We start from the raw sequence: 25,217 nt of genomic DNA, 5'->3' as shown, positions 1-25,217 counted from the left end.
GTGGAAGAAAAAAGCAACACTTTCATCATATTATATTTTATTATTTCAAAAAAGGTAAAAATGAAGCTGAAATGCAAAGAGCCTTGTATGGAGAAAGTGCTGTAACTGATCAAATGTGTCAAAAGTTGTTTGTGAAGTTTTGTCTGGAAGTTTCTCACCAAACAATTCTCCATAATCGAACACAATAGTTGAAATTGATGGTGATCAAATCAAGACATTAACTGAGAACAATAAATGTTATACCACATGGGAGACAGCTGAAATACTCAAAATATCCAAATCAAGCACTGAAAATCATTGCACCAGCTTGGTTATATTAATCATTTTATGTTTGGGTTCCATAGAAGTTAGAAAAAAAAACATCCTTTTGGACCTATTTCCACATGTGATTCTCTACTTAAATATAAAGAAAACATTTCGTTTTTAAAACAAATTGTCACAGGCAATGAAACTGAATATTGTACAGTAATTGTATTGTTGAGTGGGCTTCCCTGGTGGCTCAGACAGTAAAGAATCTACCTGCAGTGCAGGAGACCCAGGTTCAATTCCTGGATTGGGAAGATCCCCTGGAGGAGTAAAGGGCTACCCACTCCTGTATTCTTGCCTGGAGAATTCCATGGACAGAGAGCCTGACAGGCTGCAGTCCATGGGGTCACAAAGAGTCAGACACGACTGAGTGGCTAACACTTTGATTTGGGCTTCCCCAATGGCTCAGTGGGTAAAGAACCCACCTGCAGTGCAGCAGACACAGGAAATGCAGGTTCACTCCCTGGGTTGGGAAGATCCCCTGGAGTAGGAAATGGCAACCCACTCCAGTATTCCTGTCTGGGAAATTCCATGGAGAGAGGAGCCTGGCAGGTCTCAAAGAGTCGGACATGAATGAACACTTGATACACAAGGTGGAACGAAAGAGACGGTGGGGCAAGCGGAATGAACCGCCAGCAACCACACCAGAGGCCATCTTCATTCAAAGGTGATGTGTGTCCGTGGTGGGAATCCTCTATTATGAGCTCCTCCCAGGAAACCAAATGATTAATTCCAACAAGTGCAGCTCCCAGTTAGGCCAACTGAAGATAGCGCTCGAGGAAAAGTGTCTGGAATTAGTCAACAGGAAATGTGTCATCTTCCAACAGGATAACGCAAGACCACATGTTTCTCTGATAACCAGGTGAAAGCTCTTATAGGTTGGCTGGGAAGTTCTGATTCATCTGCTGTGTTCACCAGACATTGCACCTTCAGATGTCCATTTATTTAGGTCTTTACAAAATTCTCTTCATGAAAAAATTTCAATTCCCTGGAAGCCTTTAAAAAAGCACCTGAAACAGTTCTTTGCTCAAAAAGATTAAAAGTTTAGGGAAGATGGAATTATGAAGTTGCCTGAAAAATGGCAGAAGGTAGTGGAACAAAACGTTGAAAACGTTGTTCAACAAAGTTCTTGCAGAAAATGAAAATGTATCTGTTATTTTTAGTTTTAAAACCGAAGGAACTTTCTGGCCAACCCATAGACGGTTCTGTTACTCCTTGACATCCGGGATGACAGTGTCCCTGTTGAATACCGTCAGGACCCATCACAACAGGCCTCTGTTTCTTGCACACAGGCTAAGATAAGATTTCAAGAAAGGCTTTTCTATTTTTGTGACTCATAATTTCAACCTTCTCACTCTGCACTTTCAAGCTTTCCCAAAACCTTTAATTGTTGTTCTTAGTCTAATCTGGTTCAAGAGTGATTTATGTGAAATTCTTTGAAAATTATAAAGTGCTGTAGAAATGTTGAAATTGTTATTGCTTCCATCTTCTGCTTAGCTGTTAGTAACTCTTATCACAAAATTCTGATTATTATACCTAAAACACTGGGACTTCCCTGGCTGTCCAGTGGTTAAGACTCTGTGCTTCCAATGTAGGGGGTGGGGGTTCGATACCTGGTTGGGGAAGTAAGATTCCCACATGCTGGGCAGCCAAAACGAAAACTACAAAAATCCCCCCAAATAAAACTAACACATCGAAAATCTTATTTACATTTTGATCTTTTCTATACTTGTACATCTACAACAAAGTTACACATTTACTTATATTCTGAAGGAGAAGGTTTTACAACATCATTTTTTTTTTGTAGGATACTTTTCCAGATGTTTGAGGACTTATATAGCTTCTCAGTCTTGCAATTCAATAAAGCCTCCGTAGTTATGGAAAACTGGGAATAAAGTTAAGCTTATTTAAGATGTATTTAATTCTTTAAGAAAAACAGTTTAATTCATTTCTATTCATAATCATAAGTCTATCAATCAAGTCTTGATCTGAGATCTTCAGAAAATTACTTTGATGAATACATATATATTTTACAACTTATGAAGCAAAACCCTTTTATGGGACAAATAATACCACTATAATATTATTTAAATCACTCTTGCTCTGATACATTGTCATTCAATAACTATCTTGCATATTAATGATAAAAGACAAACAATCCTATAGAAAAATGGAGAATGACTGTGAACAGCCATTTACTAAAAGAAATGTAATCAATAACAATTTTTAAATGGTTACAACTTGAATTAAAACATAAAATTTAACATGAGGCCTTATTAAATTTATTTTATTGCCCCAAATATAAAAGATTTATAATATCCAATGTTAGCTGTTTTGAGCGGCACTCTCCAGTAGAACTTTCATGAGGAACAGATATCTTAGTTATTTTTCTGAATATGGGAAGATGCAGGAAATTAGGCTCATAAAAATTTCCCCTGAAAACATCCAGCTGTCAGAGAGCCAAATCTTTCAGTTTCTCAGAGCACAGGGTTCTCATCTCGATTTTGCTCTGAATTCCCTTCAGGTTGTAGCGTCAGTGACGGCAGTAGCTAGTGGCTCTGTCCTTATAGAACCAGATGGTGTCAGCCTTCGTGATTTTATAATTCTCTCCCTTTCAGTCTTCATTTTGACCCAGAGTTGGCAGGCATTTCATGATCAGTTTGTCCCTAAGAACGCTCATTCCTAGACAGAGAGACAATTTCATTATTATGTTAGTCAGTTTACTACTATTGGATGAGGCCCTGTTACAGGCTCTAAAAGCCTCTGGATCACCGGTCTCACTGGTCTGTTATAGTCCAGAAAGTGACTCCATCTTATTCTTTTTTCCATTATCTTAGAGTTGCTGCTGCTGCTAAGTCACTTTAGTCGTGTCTGACTCTGTGCGACCCTGTAGACGGCAGCGCACCAGGCTCCCCCGTCCCTGGGATTCTCCAGGCAAGAACACTAGGGTAGGTTGCCATTTCCTTCTCAATGCATGAAAGTGAAAAGTGGAAGTGAAGTTGCTCAGTCATGTCCGACTCTTATCGACCCTCTTAGAGTTACACTATTACAATTATTGATCTTATAGAACTGTATTTGTTCAGTCATTTAAAGTATCCAACCATCATTAATTTTTTCTGAGTCTCATGCACACATTTGGTAATGTGGGCAACAATAATCTTATAAAATAGAATAGCATTGAAACATATACAAGATCATATGTAAAGTAGATGCCCAGTGCAAGTTTGATGCGGGAAGCAGGGCACCCAAAGCTGGTGCTCTGGGACAACCTAGAGGGGTAGGATGGGGAGGGATCAGGGAGGGGGTTTCAGGATGGGAGGGGACACATGTATACCTATAGCCGATTCATGCTGATGTATGGCAAAAACCATCACAACACTGTAAAGTAATTGTCTTCCAATGAAAATAAATTAGTTAATTTAAAAAGTAAAATAAAATAAAAGAATACAAGTAATATACCTAGCAACAAAAAACCACAGGTAAGTATTAAACTAAGAATGTTCATTAGACGCAGCCTGGATCTTCTTGAGTTGTCTGACCAGTCTGTTTGACCCCGATTGCCGTCTTCAAGGGAAATGATCTGTTGGCATTGTACATAAAGTTTACCAAAGATGTCTGCACATACCAGATGAGTGATGGATCACTGTGACTACTTATAGGATTGAGAAAGAAATGTTATCTTTTAAGGAGTTACGTGGGTGGTGTCAGAAGAGGAAAAACTGCTCTTTATGCTTGAGCAAGTATTTCTGCCATTGAGGAGGCCTGATTAATGCTTTATGCAGATGGACGATGCACACTGGTGGGGAGGGAGGAGTTTCCGACAGGCAGAGAAAATTTCATGTTTAATTCTTGCTTATCTTACCTTAAAATATGAATTTTTATTTCATCAAGAAGAAACTCAAAGAAGTATATCCTGTTTTATAGAGTCAAACTGTTCTATAATGAGCATAACTCCAGGTCTCATTGGTGGTTAAATTCCTGGCCTTTGCTCAGTATTCTTGGACCTCAATCCTCCTTTCTAAACATGCCAATAAATATTTTCTTTCAAATATGCCTCAGCCTCTGAGCCACGCTACTACTCATATTCTTCCCTGTATTCAGAATGTCCCGCTCTCTCTCTTCAGGTTCAAATCCTACCCATCCTTCAAGAGCCAATTCACATTCTTAGGTTCTTCCTTATCCAGCTCCACTGGCAGCAATGATCAGATTTCTTCTTCTCCATCATTTCTATGAATTTCTTCCTCTCTATCACTTCCTTTATCTGTACCTGGTATATATAAATATATTTAATTTCTATATCTCTCTCAAATAAAGTCTAATATAATACCTTGTACAATGTCCAGATTTCATATATTTTTCTTGAATAAAATAACTTTCAATGTGACTTTTACTGAGTCATGCTTGAGACTGATGAAATAATTCAGATGGGGCCTCAAAGGTCCATAGAGTCCCAAAGCAAAACTCTTTAGTAAAACTTTAGTTTAGTCATGTACTTTCATCATGTATATCAAGTTTGCTTGCAATCTCTCCTAGCAAGGAGTTGTGAAGAAATCAATAGACTTCTGTAACCACTCTTGGAGATTAAGAGAATAACCCTTAGAGCCTAGTACTTCAGTACTTCCCTACCACTATACGTACATACATACATCATGACAAAGACATTTATTTCCATTATTTTTTAAATTAAAATCCTAAAATTTTCCCCCACTTTGTGTCTATAGAAGTCTGTTTTGTTGAAGCTATAACTCTGCTCTCTCCTTGTACCAGCTTCACATAATTTTAAGGAATAAATAAAATTTGGGTCTGAGGTCCAAGGAGGCATGGGTTATGAAACCTACCTATTTTTTCTGCATCTCCTTGAAAAGAAGTCTTGAAAGAGCTGATTCAATCATGGTCTTCTCCTTAAAGCATCAGTACCTTCCCTCTGACCCAAAACTTTAGTTTTTAAAAACTTGATTTTTCTTTTGACAAATTGGAGGGCTTACATCATTCCTGATATCAAAGCTGTGGAGATGAAGTATGTAGTTCAGGGGCCTGGATAGTTAATTATGATCCTGTCCAGTAAAGACATGATGTTGTCAATGTTTGAGTCTGCAGAAGTCCCATTGCTATGCAAGAAAAACTAATCTGTGGTCACAGAATGAACTGCTGAATTTGGCTGGCCACCTTGTGGATGCATTTAATCACCAGACTGCAAAATAGGAAAACCGTTGATCTTGGATCCGTAGTTTCACTTTCATGAGCGAGGAATGAAGAATATTTGAAGTTAGGAAGAGCCTTCCTCCCCAACTTTATTTCTCACTGACAGCAAAGTGCCAAGATATTTCCACCTCTCTTTGAGTACAGTGCAGTCCACAAATGAAACATGAAGAGTATGCTTGAGTCAAGCATGACTGAAGTATTCATAGTTCCATTGAATTTGTGAAACAGCCACTACTTAAGAAGTCCAGCTGATGAGTGTGATTCCTTAGGGATTCAGTCAGCAGAGCTGTGGGAGTGCCTCAGAAAACAAAACAAGGCAATCGCTTCATCTACACCAGGGAGGATACTTCACATAATCATGAGAACAGGAAACACATTGGCCTGAGGTCCACATTATACCAACTGGTTTAGAGTGCCATCTCAACTGATTCTGCACCAGTCAGCTTTTTGCTCTCCTGCCTCCAAGTTCTGTCTCTTTCTCTGCAGGATTAGTCACGTTGACTTTTCCGGTTCTGTAGTTTTTTTTATTTTTTTTTTTTGAACCAGAACCAGGAATTTCTTACTGAGAGATAAGAGAGATAATTTCACCGTAATGTTGTTCTTTCTTTTTTTTTTTTTTTGATTTCTAAGAATTTCATACACATCAAATGTGACTGAAATGTGAGGTCTGCTCATGTTTTACTGGTGGTGTTTGTTCAGAGGTGGAAGCATGGAGGAAGAAGGGCCTGGAATCCACAGCACGCTGAAAGAAGATCTATTCATTTACCTGTTGTTTAGTTGCTAAGTCACATCCAACTCTTTTGATCCCATGGACTGTAGCCCACCAGGTTCCTCTGTCCATGGGATTTTCCAGGACAGAAGACTGGAGTGGGTTGCCACTTCCTTCTCCAGGGAATCATCCCAACCCAGGGATCAAACCCAAGTCTCCTGAGCAAGAGGCAGCTCCTGCATTGCAGGCAGAGTCTTTACCGCTGAGCCACAGGGGAAGACCAGTTCATTTGTCTGACTTCTCCCTAATCTGTACTCTTCTCCCAGAGCGGGATATATATTCCCACTTGCCGCTGTATTCCCAGTGTCTTCCTTAGTGTCTGGTATACCAGTGAATGTTACTAAAAAAAATAAACAGAAGAGGAAGACAAGTGACAGCCTTTGAGATGTTTTGTAGAACATAAAATACCTAAAAGGGTCATGAATCCCACCTACTGGTTTCTTAAGAGTGGACATTTGGGGTGGACCTGGGAGTGATCTTCTCGGTGTTAACCGTAACAGCAGAGTCCAGAGTCAGGACCAACAAGAGTTTGTTCATGAAGAAAGATTTGTTTCAAGGATCTAAGGCTTTTTAAAACTATCATCAAGGCTTATATAGCAGCTACATCTGCGAATGTGAATGAAGAGGAAGCCAGCGTGAGAATGTGATTTTTATCCCTCATTTCAAGTACACGGATTAGGTGGTGCTTTTCTAGTACTACAGGCTCATTTGTCCTGTGTAACTTTCTCCAACTTTCTCCCCACTTGGGAAGAAATAACTCCTTGGTGTTAGGATAGCACTTCACACATCTCTTAGTACTGCTACCCTTAAAACACATTTCACTTGCAATAAATCAAGATCCTGGCTGGAAAGGGAAATGGAAAGGAAACTAAGTGTTAATTGAGTCATTGTTCCATCAGATACAATACTCAATTTTTAAAATATTCTGTGACTCATTTCTTTAACAGCTTTATTTTATTTATGTGTTTATTTTCAGCCGTGCTGGGTCATCACTGCTGCACAGGCTTTTCTCTAGTTGTGGAGGTGGGGGGCTCCTCTCCAGTTGCAGTGTGTGGGCCTCTTGTTGTGGGGGCTGCTCCTGTTATGGAGCGTGGGCTCTGGGGTGCGCAGACTTCAGTGGTGGCAGCCTGTGGGCTCAGTAGTTGTGACTCTCAAGCTCTAGAGCACAGGCTCACTAGTCCTGGCACGTGGCCATACGTGGCTCTGCGGCATGTGGGGTAGTTCTGGATGAGGGATCAAACCTGTGTTTCCTGCAGTGGCAGGCAGATTCTTTACCACTGAGCCACCAGGGAAGCCCTGTACTTTGTTTTAATCACTTAATTGTACAGGTACTATTTGCCTGTTTTTCAGATGAAAAACTAAACAGAGATGAACAGAACCTAACCAGGAATCAGTGGTGTTTCCAAGATCCCTAAACTTTACTGACAGCTGTACCTATTTTTTCTTCATAGTTCATGTATCTCAGGAAACTTAATGTGAGGTGCCCTCCTTTTTACTCACTGACACTCAAGAACGCTTTTCCACCTGTTTTTTCCCCAAAATACAAGCTCTCAAATGTCAATTAATAAATGTGAAAAGGATGATGAACTTAGAAAAATTTACAACAGGACTGACAATTTCAGATAAGTCATCAGATGATGCGAAAACTAGTGGACAAGCATTTCCATTTCTGCTTAGGATGTAGGAAGTGGCAAGCAAACGTCAGTACTGCCTTAACAATAAGAAAAAGTTAGGTAATTTACAAAATCATAAATTTTCTTGAAACTGTTAGGTAGTTAGAATAGGAAAAAGGAGTCCAAAATGGCTGTGGCTAAAAGACAAAGAAGGGGAAAACCCACAGAAATAGAACAGAGGAAGGTCCAAGGATGGGAGTGAGGACCTCAGGTAAAACAAACAGCCCTCCTGGCTAGCCCAGTCTACATAGGGCAGGCTCGTGGGGAGGACAAAAACATAAAAACAGGAGCCAAAATTGAACCGGAGGCCTCTTTTCTCTTTGCACCTTATGGGTTGACCTTCCCTCACGCCTCGAGGATACATTTTCCTTTGTTTTCTAAATAAAACTGAGCTGCAACCCGGAGCTGTAACACTGGCCTATTCGAGGAAATTACATGGGGCTCTAACAATGGTCTGGCCATTGCTTCAAATTTTTCTTGTGATGAGACAGAACTGAGGAAATTACAAACTCCCCCCAGAGTTGAGACTTCAAGGCAAAGCAACTGAATTTCAACGAATGGCATACACCTCTGAGAAGAGATGAGACTAAGGAACTATTTTATCTTTGACAGAACAGTAGAGGACAGTTTTGCTGTCATCAAAGCAGTTGAAGAGGAAATCAGCTACCAAATGCTGAAAATCAGTGTGTAGGATAGCCTATCAGTTTAAAATGACTGCAAGAACCTGGCCTGTGGAATGGAACGTGTGTGTTAGCATGAACTCCCCCTGTGTCCAGGCCACCAGAAGTGTTCCTGTGTAAGACCGGGTGCAGGGCTGAAAACAGCAGAGACTCCCCCTCAGTGAAACTAGTGCGCAGGTGATTGATTAGTGATTGGTTGTCATTGGGACAAAGTTGCAAATTACCTCTCACTTGGCTGGAAACGTGTCTCATATAAAACACAATTCTTAAGCCAACTGGGAGAGGGGTAGTGCCCTCTCCAACATGAAGGGCCCAGAGAAAGGTCCTCTATTTATGTGAAAGTGATGATGTGAAAACTATCTATTCCCAAGGAAAAATAGGAAACTCTCCCAGTCCTGGGACCTAGGGGGGTAAAAAATCCTCTTCTCCTGGGAGAAGTGTAGCATTAAAAGACCTCTGCCTTTGGGAAAGGTGAAAGAAAAGCTCCTGGACCCTGGTTGCTGGACTGACACAGCAGAGTTCAGTTACTACTGGGAGATGGTTAGGAAACTCTTTCCTGCCCAAGACCTGACACTGAGAGGAAAAACAAAAAACATCTTGGAAAGGAGCAGGAATGCAGAAAAATTATGACTCTAAGGCCAGACATATGGGCCCTGCCTAAGATGGAGGCATGAATTTTATTTATGATAATTAACTGCAGTAATGACATTCCACGTTATGATTCTTTTCTAATCACTTAATTCACATGATGTCCATATTGCCAAGTTGAAAGCCTTGATTGTGATTTTCAGAATCCATTAGACATGCAGAAGTTACATCCAGCATCTGTAATCACACTGACCCACCCTCAATCATCTTATTTACATTCCACTCTACCCTACATGTGGAGAAGGAAATGACAACTCACTCCAGTATTCTTGCCTGGAGAATCCTATGGACAGAGGAGTCTGGAGAGCTACAGTCCATGGGGTCACAAGAGTCAGACATCATTGAGTGACTAAACCACCACCTACTCTATATGGACTTCCTCCTGGTGGCTCAGTGGTAAAGAATCCTCCTGCAATGCAGGAGACGATCCCTAGGTTGGAAAGATCCCCTGGAGGAGGGCACGGCAATCCACTCCAGTATTCTTGCCTGGAGAATCCCATGGACGGAGGAGCCTGGTGGGCTACAGCCCATAGAGTTGCAAAGAATTGGACATGACTGAAGTGACTTAGCACGCATGCTTGCCCTACACTATGTAACTCAAGTTCTAATAAGCCTTCTAGACATCAAACATCACATCTTCCATGAAGAAGTCTTTCCTAGCACTCTAGGCTGAATTAATTTTCCCATCTATTCTAGAAAATAAGACTGTTTATCACAGTTCACGAAAAATGTCATTAATTTTGCAAAGCTAAGGCTAATCCCAAGCCTATACATTTATAAGCTTTAGTGTTCAAATACTACCCACCACAAAAACACTTACCTGACTCTTGTAAAATTCTCATCCCCATTGAACTCATTTGGAACCACACATAAGCTAAGAAATAAAGAAGACAAGATATATTTATCTTAGTGTTTTCACTTTGATTTCTTTGGGATCATACAGTAAGCTGGGCATCCTTTTGTGTCTGGTTTTTGCTATTCTAGACAAACTGAAATTACTTTGTCCAAATAAATAATGCTGTCAACTTATAAAATAAGAGTATATTTTTTTATACTGGTTGGACATTGATAGCCCTAGCCAGAAAACTGCCTACTGCAGCATGACAACAAGGCGTATGGAAACAAAAAGTCTAATAACAGATCGCTTAGAACAAATAGACTTGGAACAAAAGCAAAGGTTTTTGGCTCAGAGTGCTGGGTATTTTACTTAGACCAATGTTTCACAAACTCTGTCTGTGTTTCTCAAGCTGATAATAAGTTTCCCCTGAAATTAATAATTTCCTAGTGAAACACATTGGGGAAATGATGCACAGTGTGATTTACAACACAAATGGAGTACTTAAAGTTTTTGAGAAGTCCTACGGAAAAGAAATCTATTATACTTAAACACCTATTTAGATATCTCTCAGATCACTAACATTTTCAGATCAGTTTGGGAGATTTTGACTTTGACTATTATCACAACTCTTTCAAGGCACGTTCTCCTTTTGTTACTCAATATTGTGTCTGTTTGATTGCATAGTACTGAGTCCACTGTAGCTAATGCAAAGAGAAAGAAATTTACTAACTTGTATTAAATGACCTAGAAAAATCTGGGGATAAATAATGTAACAGAGTTTAGTCTGAACTTCTATCAATGACCCCCAAAGCTTCAGCATAGAACTGTACTTCAGGACTTCCCTGGTTGTCCAGTGATTAGGGCTCTGTGCTTCCACTGAAGGGGGTGAGGGTTCAACCCCTGGTTAGGGAACTAAAATCCCACACACCACCAGGGTGCCCCCAAAAAATTTTTTAAAAAAGCCCATAAATCTACAGGTGCTGCTCTTCCCATTGTAGTCAAGAATCTTCCTGTTAAATCAAGATGCTGCTGCTAGAGTCAGATCTATAAACTCTCTATTCTGCTGTAAGTCACATCAGCAGAACATATTCATCACACCTGGCCCTTCTCTCTGTTTTATTGTGTGTGTGTGTGTGTGTTCAGTTGCTCAGTCAGATCCGACTCTTTGTGACCCTATGGACTGTAGCCTACCAGGTTCCTCTGTTCATGGGATTTTCCAGGCAAGAATACTGGAGTGGATTGCTACTTCCTGCTCCAGGGGATCTTCCAGACTCGGAGATTGAACCTGTGTCTCTTGCATCTCCTGCATTGGCAGGCAGATTCTTTTCCACTGAACCATCAGGGAAGACCCTTCATTATATTAACCCAGTTTAAATTCAGGTTTCAAGCTTGTGCATCTGGTTTGTAAAACATACGCATATGCAGAATCTTAGTGTCAAGGGAATATGGAAAAAGTGATTTTTCAGTTTTCCGGCCTCAACAATACTAGAAAGTGATTGAAGTAGATACAGAGATCATCAATCCACAGTATCCTATACACCATTGCTATTTTCTCCCAGCACACATGACATTGCAAAGTAATGAGGTTTCTGATGATGCTATGAGATGAAACAATAATTTTAAAAATTTAAGAGTTAATTTTACAAAGGAAGGAACTACTATTATTACAAGTCTCTAGTTCCTTGGTTGTCTGCCACATTTCTCTGCTGAAAATTATACCCTTGTCCTTTGTACGTAATTTACCATGCAGGGGAACTGTGTGTCTATGTAAATATTATATTTTTCCTCAAACTGTGCCTGCTAGCTTTAGGATTTAGTGATGCACTTTGCCCAAATCAATTATTATTATGATGCTTGACAAGTTGTAATTTTTAATTCCATCATTCCTTATATATTTGTTTGGCAGCTTTCTACTATAAGGAAGAACTTTCGTTATCCCCTTATATATTTACCTATTTTGTTTATATCAGAGAAGACTCACAGATTCTTTATTCAAGCGTTATAATCCTTTGCTGTCATTGTTTTGATGTTTCAGTTTTTCCTGATTTGGCCAGGAGGAACCACTTAAAGCTGACCCCTGTGCCCTTTTGACATGACCGATCATTATTTGGTGGCTCAGTGGTAAAGAATCCATAGTCAGTGCATGAGACACAGGAGATGTGGGTTGGATCCCTGGGTTAGTAAAATCCTTTGGAGGAGAATATAGCAACCCCCTCCAATATTCTTGCCTGGGGTAATCCCATAGACAGAGAAGCCAGGTGGACTAGTCCATGGGGTTGCAAAGAGCTGACCTGACTTCGTGACAGAGCGCATGCGCACACACACACACACACACACACACACACACACACACACACATCTTTCTTTAGCAACCTTACTTTCTGTTACCACTAGATGTTCTAGGAACATCTTTTCTCTTCCTTTGTTGGATTCTACAGCTAGTTATTTCTCCCTTGAGCGCTTGTTCCTCCATTTAGCGAAGTATGGTGTTTGGAGACCAAGATGTAGGCTATCCTTTTTAATCTTAAAAATAATGCCTATAAACTAGCAGATGACATGAAAACAAATTGATATTACATTGTTCCTGAAGCATAACAGGTCCTCAATAAAAATCTATTGAATGAATAGAGAACAACTTTTAAAGTAGATTTTTAATAAGTAATTTGAGTTTGACAATTTCATCCATTATTTCTGCTCTCCTTAAGTCATTTTGCAACTGTTGATGGGACAAGTTTAATTCTCCTGAATTTTATATCTAGATCTATCACTCATCTATTCAAATACACTATCTTGCTAAGTCACTTCAGTCGTGTCCGACTCTGTGCTACCCCATAGAGGGCAGCCCACCAATCTCCCCCGTCCCTGGGATTCTCCAGGCAAGAACACTGGAGTGGGTTGCCATTTCCTTCTCCAGTGCATGAAAGTGAAAAGTGAAAGTGAAGTTGCTCAGTTGTGTCCGACCCTCAGAGACCCCATGGATTGCAGCCTACCAGGCCCCTCCATCCATGGGATTTTCCAGGCAGGAGTATTGGAGTGGGGTGCCATTGCCTTCTCCGATTCAAATACAATACACTATATTCTGTATTTAATCTAAACCTCTTGTTCTGATGATAAGGCCTGAGACTCTAGGTCATGTGTAAGCATCCGTGCATCTATTTCCTCTGTTAATCATGTTCCAGTGAAAATTTGCCAACAACCAAGGATGTGGTTCTCTGTGTCTCTTTCTTTCATATACTGTACCAACGCTTGAAAACTTACCTACCCTACCAAACAAGTTACTCATTCATGAAGTTTTCCCTGATTTCCCTCGCTTCAGGTGATTTATACTTTTTTCAGATTCATCAAATTCTGATTGATTTATCTGAATTGTCTCATCTCTCACAATCATTTTATCTCAGAAGCATACTAAGTAGGTTTGTCTGGGGAAGGATGTGGCAACCCACTCCAGTATTCTTGCCTGGAGAATTCCATGGACACAGGAGCCTGGTGGGCTATGGTCCATAGTGTTGCAGAGAGTCAGACAATTCATTAAACTAATGTCCTTGTGATGTAAAAAGATATATATGTATATATACATATATATATACATACACACATTTATATGTATACACATCAGTATGTATACATCACTGTACTTCACCTGCTTTGTGATTTAAAAATAGCCATAGCTATAATGTTTGCCATGATTTAGGTAGCACATAGTTTTCTAAGCATCATTGTTTCCAAAATATTAGATTTGTTTTAGAAAGAATGCATTTGTAAAAATGTACCCTTTGTATGAAAGGATGAAGCCTGTTAAACTATGTACAAAATATTATGAAAAGTTATGTATTGCTAGATACAATGTTAAATGAGATTAGCCAATTCAAGTAATTTTTGTTAGAAGAATGCTTGTATCTCTAAAAGAATCCTTGAGTATTTCCAGAATTTGTCTTGATTACAGTAAAGGTGAAATACAATGATTAAAAGAAGGCAAATACTGTAATACAATGCTTTATCATCATTTTAAAGCCAAAAAAGCCTTTTACAGGAATACTGAATAGAGGCCAAATACAGAGAATATATTTATAGCTCCATTCTTAGCAGGTTGAATTGGAAGTGCAGAAAGCTTCCTTAGGAGGATCCCCTTCCACTTCCTTTGCATTTGCACACACACACACATACACACACACTCCCCTGAAGCTCAAGGAAACTGCACTGCCCCATCTGAGACAGATTGAAAACATCTGTGCACTAGAAGGAATCATAAACAGGGCATCGGGGGACACGGATAAATAACAGTCTTTTTACCAGAACATTCATGATCTTAATTTTTAAAAGTTCTCCAAGTGATTCCAATATTTAGCTAGACTTAGGATCACTGGCCTCTTGTTGAAAGTGAAAGAGGAGAGTGAAAAAACTGGCTTAAATCTCAACATTCAGAAAATGAAGATCATGGCATCTGGTCCTATCACTTCATGGCAAATAGATGGGGAAACAGTGGAAACAGTGGCAGATATTTTGGGCTCCAAAATCACTGCAGATGGTGACTGCAACCATGAAATAAAAAGACGCTTACTCCTTGGAAGAAAAGTTATGACCAACCTAGACAGCATATTCAAAAGCAGAGACATTACTTTGCCAACAAAGGTCCATCTAGTCAAGGCTATGGTTTCTCCAGTGGTCATGTATGGATGTGAGAGTTGGACTGTGAAGACGGCTGAGTGCTGAAGAATTGATGCTTTTGAAGTGTGGTGTTGGAGAAGACTCTTGAGAGTCCCTTAGACTGCAAGGAGATCCAACTAGTCCATCCTAAAGGAAATCAGTCCTGAATATTCATTGAAAAGACTGACTGATGTTGAAGCTGAAGCTCCAATACTTTGGCCACCTGATGCGAAGAGCTGACTCATTTGAAAAGACCCTGATGCTGGGAAAGATTGAGGGCAGGAGGAGAAGGGGACGACAGAGAATGAGATGGTTGGATGGTATCATCCACTCAATGGACATGAGATTGAGCAAACTCCAGGAGTTGGTGATGGACAGGGAGGCCTGGTGTGCTGCAATTCATGGGGTCACAAAGAGTCGGACACGACTGAGTGACTGAACTGAACTGAATTGAGGATCACTGGATACATATCCTTAAGGTCTCCTTAAATTGTATGGCTCTATTATTTTTTTCCCCAAATCTTTCATTTTTCTTTTTTCTTCCTCTTTAGCTTCTTTCTTACTCTTCTCCCCACTTTACATCTTTTTTCTTCTCTTTCCTTTTTCTTCCTTTGCCTTCCTGAATAATTGAGGCCAGAAATCATGACATGGAGCCAATAGCAGGAAGAAGGCCACTATGGCACAAAGTGGGGAGACAGAACTTGGGGTCGGGGTGGGGGCAAGGAGGGCATCTTTATGGGGGCATGCTACAGTGATGATACCAGAACCGAAGAGTGGGGGGACATGGTCCCGCACAGGGTGCTGAAGCCAGAGCAGGGTGAAGAGGGCGTCTGCATGCTGGGGATTGGAACCAACAGTTCTCAGGTCAACCTGGGAACCCAGCCCCCTGCACACCCTCCTTGCCAAGTAGGTGCCTGATTCCTGTCACTGTGCCACACAGCACAAGGTGTGTGGTCCACGCGGAATGAGGACTCCTTGGAGAAATAGCTGTTTCCAGGTCTGAGGGCGGGAAAGTACAAAACGATGCTGGAACAAATATCCTGTTCTGAGAGAAAGAAAGATGTGCTCAAGGAGTGATGGAGACATGTCAAAATGATGCGGAAGCCAGCTAAAATGGGCTCCCACAGGCCAAATGTGGGACAGTGTGAGCATCAGAATAAAAAAATAACAGTAATGGATGAAAACCCATTGAATGAAATAGGAAACTATGAGTGTAGTGTAACCCTGATAGTTATGTTTTTTTTTTTTCTCTTTTTTTGTGGTCCACATACCTGACTAAAGCTTTAATTCCTGAGATATCTTTTCCAAGGGTGTTCCCTTCAGTGGGTACAATAAACGTTAATTGAATGTGAAAGATTTCCTTTTAGTGCATATTGTTTTATTTTACTGTTTTGTAAAATACAGGATTGCTAATGCTTTGCCAAGTTCTTTCCATGTGTTTCATTTCTCCTTAAAAACTTCTACTGTATTTTAGATATTTCATGATATAAACATTTGTTCCTTCAATTTTGGTCAGCTTAATGCTGATTTTCTGTTCTACAATTATTTTTTTCCTATGTAAAATCTGAGTCATCAGTATGCCTTATCTGTAAACCGTTTGTTTTGGGAAACAGGTATTGTTGAGTTGGAGGCCATTAAGTCAAGTGAGGTCAAAGCAGAGGTATATATGCATCAACACAGCTCTCTTTTCTCAGATTCGCCTTCACTGGGGACCTGTGGGTTGGATTACCATCTAGGAACTTGACAAATGACCTAAACCCATAAACGGTTTCTGTGTCTCTATTCCACTGGTATTCCTGGTAGTAAACCATTATTGTTATATCTCATGAGGTGCTACTCAAGGACAACTATCGCTATGTTCCTTTTCAAAACTGAGTGAATCGTTCTGGGCTAGCAGAGAAGATGGAAGATTCCTAACAAATAACACTGGGGCTTCCCAGGTGATGCCAGTGGTAAAGAATCCACCTGCCAGTGCAGGAGAGGCTGGTCCCATCCCTGGGTTGGGACCATCCTTTGGAGAAGGAAATGGTAACCCATTCCAGTATTCTTGTCTTGAAAGTCCCATGGACAGAGTAGCCTGGTGAGCTGCAGTCCATGATGTCGCAAAGAGTTGTATATGACTGAGGACTGAGCACACAGCACAGTGCAACAAATAACGTATCCCATGTCAGACTCGTTACTTATTATTCTCAGATGACGTCTACTATTCAGGGTGGGCTGTAACTCCCATCGCACTCTCCTGCTTTCTCTGTATCCTTAGTAGATCCTGATTTTCTAGGACCACCCACTCAGAGCTCAACTGGTAGGAATAGTAACGGCATTTAATAGAATACTCGTGGTAATGTAATTCTATCCTGATAAATTCAGTCAAACAAATTTCTGGAATGTCTATTATAAATGAGGCACTCTGGTGGATTATAAAGATGAAAAAGACATGATCACTTTCTAAACACAACTGAACGCCTTATCACTTTTTGCATCCCCTATCCTTAGCCCAGTAACTAGCAGGGTGCTCAATAAATGTATTTTTTTTTTTAATTAATTAAACAAAAACCACACTGAAAAATAGCAAGAAGCAGAGCTCTTTTATAAATGTGTTCCTCAAGAAATGAGGACAATTTTTTTTATAAATCTTTTAAATAAAATGCAACAAAAATGTCAAAATACAAAAACAAGTCAAATAATTTTTTCATTTAAATGCTTCACTGAGAACATACTTATCAGTGTTTAAATATCATGTACATTGCTTGCAGTTCTCTGCTGAAGGTAGGTTTATTTTGCACCCTTGAGCCATCTAGACACTTGAACTGGCATATCTCCTTTGGAAAGGGAAGCAGAAATTAAATTTGCTCCAAAGTCAAAGTCCACAGGCAAGACTACAGGATGCTCAAAGGTAAGTACACTTGATCTTCTGCATCCACGAGTCCCACCTCTACCAGTTCAACCAACAGAACCAACAGATGTGGTTGGTTGAATCTAGGCGGTCGGACCAACAGATACCGAGGGCCGAGTGTACCATGCCATTATATATAAAGGACTTGAGAGCCGGATTTTGATATCCACAGGGAGGATGGGAGCATGTCCTGAAACTAATTCCCCACAGCTACCGATGGACAACCGTAATCAGATCACTTTTAATCACCTCTCCTAAAGGCTGAGTGCCAAAGAATTGATGCCATTGAACTGTGGTGCTGGAGAAGACTCTTGAGAGTCCCTTGACAGCAAACCAGTCAATCCTAAAGGGGATCAATCCTGAATATTCATTGGAAGGACTGATGCTGAAGCTGAAGTTCTAGTACTTTGGCCACCTGATGCAAAGAGCTGACTCATTGAAAAAGACCCTGATTCTTGGCAAGATTGAAGGCAGAAGAAGGGGACGACAGAGGATGAGATGGTTGGATGGCATCATGGACTCAATGGACATGAGTTTGAGCAAACTCTGGTAGATGGTGATGGACAGGGAGGCCTGGCTGCTGCAGTTCATGGAGTTGCTAAGAGTCAGACACGACTGAGTGATTGAACAAGAAAGGCAGAAATATTGATGTTCAAACTCTGTTTGTTCATTTGGGATGGTGTCTATATTCTCTGAAGGAATCATTCAAAAGCAACTAAAGACAGTTTTTAGACTAGAAGAATTTCCCTCAGAATTTTTGAAATGTCTCTATCCCTGTTTCTCTCTCTAACTATCTTGTTTCATGTAGAGTGTTTAAGATGGGGAGTCTTCAAGCCCATAAACTGGAAGGTGTTCATCATGTCCACTGTGTCATAGACCTCTGGTTGCTTCCTTTTGCCATTTCCTGAGAAAGACACAGCTCTCTCAACTATTTTCCAGAACAATAGAATAATTTAATTCCCCGATTCTCCCTAAATTCCTCTAAACAGATGTTCAAACTTGTAATACTAGAATAACAACTTTACAACAATCATATGTATCTTCACAAGACTCTTCAACTTCCCATTAAGCATGAATCAACTTTTACAATGGTGGGTACAATATTCATGGTTTCTCAAGGAATTGCAGCTACCTGACATTAATCAAACACACTGGGAAGAGAGATACAGAGAAACAGTTAGCAAGATACATACATATACACACACGTGTGCTAAGTTGCTTCAGTTGGGTCCGACTCTTTGCGACCCCAGGGACTGTAGCCCACCAGGCTCCTCTGTCCATGGGATTCTCCAGGCAAGAATATTGGAGTGAATTGCCATGCCCTCCTCCAGGGGATCTTCCTGACCCAGAGATCAAACCTGCCTCTCTTATGTCTCCTGCATTGCAGGCGGGTTCTTTACCACTAGCGCCACTTGGGAAGCCCTATACACACATACCTAAATGTAAATTTATATATTTATATACAGAAATGGAGTGAGATCAAGAGTGAGAGAAAGAGAAATTCCAGAATCCATATGTTCTACTTTCTGAGAGAGCAAGAGGAATGTTGGCTCCTTCATATAGTCTCTTTCCACATGCCCAGGATGATCATCTTATTGAACTGGAATGATTTCAAGATTTAAGAATTTCTTGCTTTGATATGGCATGGTCACTAATGTAAGCCAATTATTAGGCTGAATCATATAAACTTTTCATTTTTTCAGGTCAAATATGTCACATTTTAGCAATTTTCTATTGTTCCACTGTTTAGATCACCTTCTACTCATTCTGCTGATGAAGGAGGGATTTCCCTACCTTAAGTAATACGAGATAATCAAACACAGGACACCCAACTCTGGACAAATAAGATCAACAGCTGTTTATTAGTCACATGCACTCACAGCAGGGGGAGAAGGACATTATTGGCCCTGTAGGGCCACAAGGATCGCACTTGGGAGGAGAGTGAATAAGAAGGGGTGGTGGGAGGCAGGCTTTAGAGGATGAAGATAGATGCCCTTGGTTCCTGCAGGAGAATGTAACTGACTAGGTTGAAAAATTTCCCAGATTACAGGAAGCAGAGCAGCAAGGTTGAGGTAGTGTGCAGCTGGTCCAGCTGCCAGGGGAACCAGCTGAGTGAGGAGAGTTTCCTGCTCGGCAGGAGGCATATTGGGTAAGCAAGGAACTGCTAGACCCTGGGGACCCTCTGAGTCACGTCAAGGCAGCGAATGAAATTGTCAGTATCATAATACTTCAACCGCACTTCAACAGGCATTCAACTGACAGAGAAAAGAGTGCTCCATTCTACTGGTGTAGAAAATTTTGTCTGTTGTATTCATACCTCTGACAAAGAATGTTCTCAGTGTTAATTTTTCAATCTGATTTTCTGATTATGTGCTGAGACAGTTGCTGCTCGTCATGTGCCCACTATTGGTTCTTGCCTTCTTCAGTACCAGCACAACCTCAGTTTTATTCAGCATGACCACGTCCTCAGAAAACTTGGTGTCACAATCTCCATTTTATTGCTGGTAGCCTGGCCAAGAAGATATTGTTAGGGGCTACTGGGAGGATCTTTCCAGAAAGCAGTATGTCCTTAATGTAATGTAGCATGCTTACCTAGCATACCTCTTTGGTTCTTGGCATCTTCTTTTGTTTCCTTCCTTGCGCTTAAGCGTGAAGGTGCAATACCTGGAAATGAAGAATCATGACCGTGAGAATAATGTAATGCATACGTACATGTGAAAATTTTCAGGAGTTAGTGTAGCATAATTTGAATCTTGGTTTCCACTCACAGCTATGTGAAAACATTATGAGTCTCAGTTTCCTCTCCATGTACTTTTCAAGGTCCCTGTGAAAATCTTATCAATACCGTAAAACATTGGTACATTTATTTAAAAACATTTATTGTTTCAACCCCTTGGTTCGTAAAAGTATGAAAAGCAAAATGAACACAGGAATGCCCCCTAAAGAGTTTCTAGGGAGGGAAGTCAGTATCTTAAAAGAAGTGCACTGTCCTGGGTTATAAATTATTATGAAATATAAGGTATGACAGGCCGTATGTTATTATTGGAGACAGAAGAGGCATTCAAGAAAGTTTTGCTACTTTCCTTCATCACTAAACTTTTCAAAATAGTTATTTATTCTTGACTTCATTCTTTGCCCCCTCCCCCAGTCTCTTTCCAGTCTATTCTAATCTGTCTTTCCCGTTTCTATCTTGTCCTTCTGAAGGAGATCAGCCCTGGGATTTCTTTGGAAGGAATGATGCTAAAGCTGAAACTCCAGTACTTTGGCCACCTCCTGTGAAGAGTTGACTCATTGGAAAAGACTCTGATGCTGGGAGGGATTGGGGCCAGGAGGAGAAGGGGACGATGGAGGATGAGATGGCTGGATGGCATCACCGACTCAATGGATGTGAGTTTGAGTGAACTCCAGGAATTGGTGATGGACAGGGAGGCCTGGCATGCTGCGATTCATGAGGTCGCAAAGAGTCGGACACGACTGAGCAACTGAACTGAACTGAATCTTGTCACTGCAGTGAAAACAGCACTATCATACTCACCAGTAACTTCATGTCTCTATAATGAATGTACATTTTTTGGCACCTGGTTTTAATTATCTTTTTGACATCATCTGACCCGATTAAATTCCCCCTCCCTCTTGAAGGACCCCCTTCTCTTCTGTGACACCCCCCACTCTATTTTTCCTCCTGACCTCCCTGTCAGCCTGCCAGCTCATCCTTGTTTACTTTCTATCATATGTTGAAATTCCTCAGAGCCAGACCTGAAATCTCTTTCTCTTATCTTTCTATATTCTTGATGATATGATTCATCCCTTGGGGTCAATAATAGTTATGTGTCAGTAATTCCAAATTTTTATCTAAAGCCAAGATTTCTTCTTCAAGTTACAGATTCCTGACAAATCCCTGCTACCACATGACAAATTATAGTTAAAACTGGACTTGCTTTTAACTTCCCAGTATGGGAACCCTCTTTTCTTACTTGAGAAAATTAAGGGAGATAGCCCTCGTCCTGCAATAAAAGTTTGAAGTTCCATATCCTTGTTTTTCCACATTTCCTGGGAAATGGGGAGCAAATGAGGACATGTCATAGGATCCGTCAATCTGATGTATGTGTCACAGACTTTGAATGGAGAACTGGTGACATAAGGAATCAAAATTTGTGAGACATTTCCTCTGGCCACGGTGTCAAGGGGAAAAATGATCTAGCAGCTATGGTGGAGTTGGTGACAGGACTCAGTGTTCAGAGTTCGTAAGGTCAGGGCGCAGTCTACGGTGTCTGTGGGTGGGTTCTCAAGGACCAGTTCTATGGCATAGTTTTGGCCATTGTTGCTGAATCTGCATTCATGGACCTGGCTCTCTACCAGACTGGTGATTCTGTGAGCCACTAGATAACATTTCTTTTGCTTGCAAACTGTTTACTGAAACATAACACTGATACAGACAAGTGACCAAATTCTAAGTGGTTAGGCTTAATGAAATGAGTGCAAACTAAAAAATAATGAACATGTAATCGACACCCCCGGAAGCACCCTTTACGCCTACTTCCTTTCACAGCCTCTCTGACAAATGTAACTAGAACCCTGACTTGTGAAACCACAGATTTGAACTCTGTATGAATAGTTCCATATAATGCATGTCCTTGGCGTCTGACTTCTCTCACGTAACATTATATACTTGGGATTCACCCTCATTTTTGCAGGTGGTTGTCGACTTATTCATTCTTATTGGTTTATATTTACTATCAGGTGAGAATACACAGTTTATTAATCCATTTTCCTGTATACATCCGAGTAGTTGCCAGAGAGGGACTGTGTCCACCATTATTTGCAACAGTATTGTTTTGAACTTGCCTGTATTTATCTTTTGGTGAAAATAGGTAGGCAATTCAATTGGATACCTATTTATGAGTGGAATTGCTAGTCACAGGGTTTTTGAATGTTCAGTTAGACATTTCCAAACAGTTCTCTAAAGTGATTATTACAATTCACTCTTTCGTTAAAGTGTATAAGCACCCCAGTTCCTGTGTACTGTCATCAACATTTTAAGTCAACATTTACGTTTTAGCCACTTTGGTGACTAGGTAGTTTGTTGAATGAACTTATTTCAGATTTCCTTTATAAGCAATTGTCTTTGTTCTGACTGCTATAGCAAAAACACCATATGCCGGGTGGGTGGCTTAAATGAAAATCATTTATTTCTCATGGTTCTGGAGGTTAAGTCTAAGATTATGGTTTTTGCAGATCCAGTGTTTGGAAAGGGCCCACTGCCTGGCATATAGGCAGCCCCTTTCTCCCTCTATCCTCACATGGTTGAGAGAGAGGGAGCAAGGTCTCTGTGTCTTTATGAGGATGCTAATGACATAATAAGGGCTCCACCCTAATGACCCAATCGCCTCCCAAAGGCCACATCTCCAAATACCAGCATGTTGAGGATTAGAGTTTCAATAAACAAATTTGGAGGGGGGATATAAACATTCAGTTTTTAGCAGCAATGAAATTGAGCATCTCTTCATGTGTATATTTTCCATTTGGATAGCCTATGATCATTTCTCTCTTGAGAGCTCTGCCTTTCCCATTAATTCGTAGGTTTTCTTGTATATTCTGCATATATTGCTTTGTTAACATATGCATGTAACTATTTGTAGGTTTTTTTATGCTTTCTGGATAAGATTCCTTTGAGATACATAATATCATGTCTCAATCTGTGGGTTGCTTTTATCTTTTCATTCTCTTACTGATGTCTTTTTATAAAAAAGTTTTTTTAAAGAAGAAAATTTTGAAGTTATTCTGTATGTTCAGTGCTTTTTTGTCCTAATTAAGAAACAACTGAGTTCATGTAGATGTTTTTCCATATTTTCTTCCAAAGATTTTTTCCCCAGCAAGTTATTTTCTGTATAAACCAGACAAAGCTTGCTTACTTTGCTTGCAACTAAGAATCCTGATATTTATAATTACTAGATGTCCCAAGGTACCCCAGATCCATACAAAATAAAGCAAAATTTGTTCTACCTTCAAAAATAGGTCATTCCCTCTATTATCTGTAAAAACATGTCAAACCAGCTGTGCAAGCCAGAAATCTAGGAATTATCCTTGATAGCTCCACCTTTCTCAGTTATAATGTTTAATCTGTCACCCTATTAACTGTCTATTGCAATGTAACAAGTTAGTAGTTTAAAACAACAATGCTGCGGCTGCTAAGTCGCTTCAGTCGTGTCCAACTCTGTGCAACCCCATAGACAGCAGCCCACCAAGCTCCTCTGTCCCTGGGATTCTCCAGGCAAGAACACTGGAGTGGGTTGCCATTTCCTCCTCCAATGCATGAAAGTGAAAAGTCAAAGAGAAGTCGCTCAGTCGTGTCCGGCTCCTAGCGACCCCATGGACTGCAGCCCACCAGCCTCCTCCATCCATGGGATTTTCCAGGCAAGAATACTGGAGTGGAGTGCCATTGCCTTCTCCATAAGACAACAATTACCTATGTTATCTCACCATTTCTGTCATTCAGTAATTCAGATGTAGCTTGGCTTGGGAATTCTCTTAAGGATGTAGTCAGATATCAGCTGAGACTGCACTGATCTGAAAGCTTGACTGGGGCAGAAAAATCTACTTTGAAATTGGTTCATTCACATGGTTTGCAAGTTGGTCCTAGCTGTTGATGTGAAGCCCCACTCTTCTCCATATAGACTTCAAAGGGCTGCTTGAGTGTACTCATGACACAGTTGCTAGCTTTCCCCAAAAAGAGTGATCTAAGACACCAAGGCAGAAGTCGCAATGCCTTTTATGATCTAACCTCAGTAGTCATACACTGTCATTTTTGTAACATTCTGTTGGTCATGCTGGCCAATCCGACTCAATATGGAAGTAGCTTATAGAAGCACGTGACTATCAGGAGGTGAGGTTCACTGGGAATCATTTTGGAGGTGACTCCGAGATCATTAAGTCTTCTCTAGCTTCATTTGTTGTTATTAAAATGAAAATACAGAAAGCCTTAGTGAATATTCTGATTGTAAATGTTGTATATTCTGATGGTAAAGCATTCAAACAATACAAAAACATTTAAAGAAGTAATTACAAATCATTGGAAATTTCATCTTCTATGGCCAATTTTTTAGGTATCTCTTTATGCAAACCCTCTTAGTTTGACCTTCATAATATATCCAGGTTCATAGTACACACTTGTCTTACCCAACATGTTATAGGCATATGTCCAGTTAATAAATGTAGATTTATATTACTATTTTACTCACTTCCTAGTAATCTACCTTAAGAATTACCAAATTTAACATTATAGGTGGTCCTTTAAGTAATTTCCAGATTACCTTCTGTTTTATACAGTACTGTATTAGGCAATATTATACATAGATCAAGTCTTCTCTATTTTTGGTGAGAAATATCTCTCAGCTGTGCCACCACTGTGGTTCAAGAGACGGTCATTTTTCTCTTGTTTAATATACATAGCCTCTCTGGAGCCCCTCATCTACCTTCATCTCACCAGCAACCAGAGTGATTGTTTTCAAAAGATAAATCTGAACTTTTTAGTCTTCAGTAGTTTTAGGAAAATGTCTAAAACCTC

The 25,217-nt window shown here is 40.2% G+C and overlaps 1 long non-coding RNA gene across 2 annotated transcripts; it reads right to left on the bottom strand.

Moving 5' to 3' along the window:
• Positions 1 to 2,581: 2,581 nt before the first annotated feature.
• Positions 2,582 to 24,365, bottom strand: LOC112444873 (uncharacterized). 2 transcript variants are annotated; one of them, XR_003033263.2, is made up of 5 exons: positions 24,134 to 24,365; positions 20,246 to 20,317; positions 19,971 to 20,162; positions 10,099 to 10,152; positions 2,588 to 2,988 (listed from the first exon to the last, which is right to left on the bottom strand). It is a non-coding gene; the product is annotated as an uncharacterized lncRNA (long non-coding RNA). The 2 variants fall into 2 exon arrangements; XR_009493403.1 differs by lacking the exon at positions 19,971 to 20,162 and having other exon boundaries at positions 2,582 to 2,988.
• Between the last annotated feature and the right edge of the window lie 852 nt (positions 24,366 to 25,217).

This window comes from Bos taurus, chromosome 29 (assembly GCF_002263795.3).
Source record: "Bos taurus isolate L1 Dominette 01449 registration number 42190680 breed Hereford chromosome 29, ARS-UCD2.0, whole genome shotgun sequence".
In the NCBI taxonomy this organism is placed as follows: Eukaryota; Metazoa; Chordata; class Mammalia; order Artiodactyla; family Bovidae; genus Bos; species Bos taurus.
Note: the sequence above shows the minus strand (reverse complement) of the source record. Positions and strands in the feature narration are given on the sequence as shown.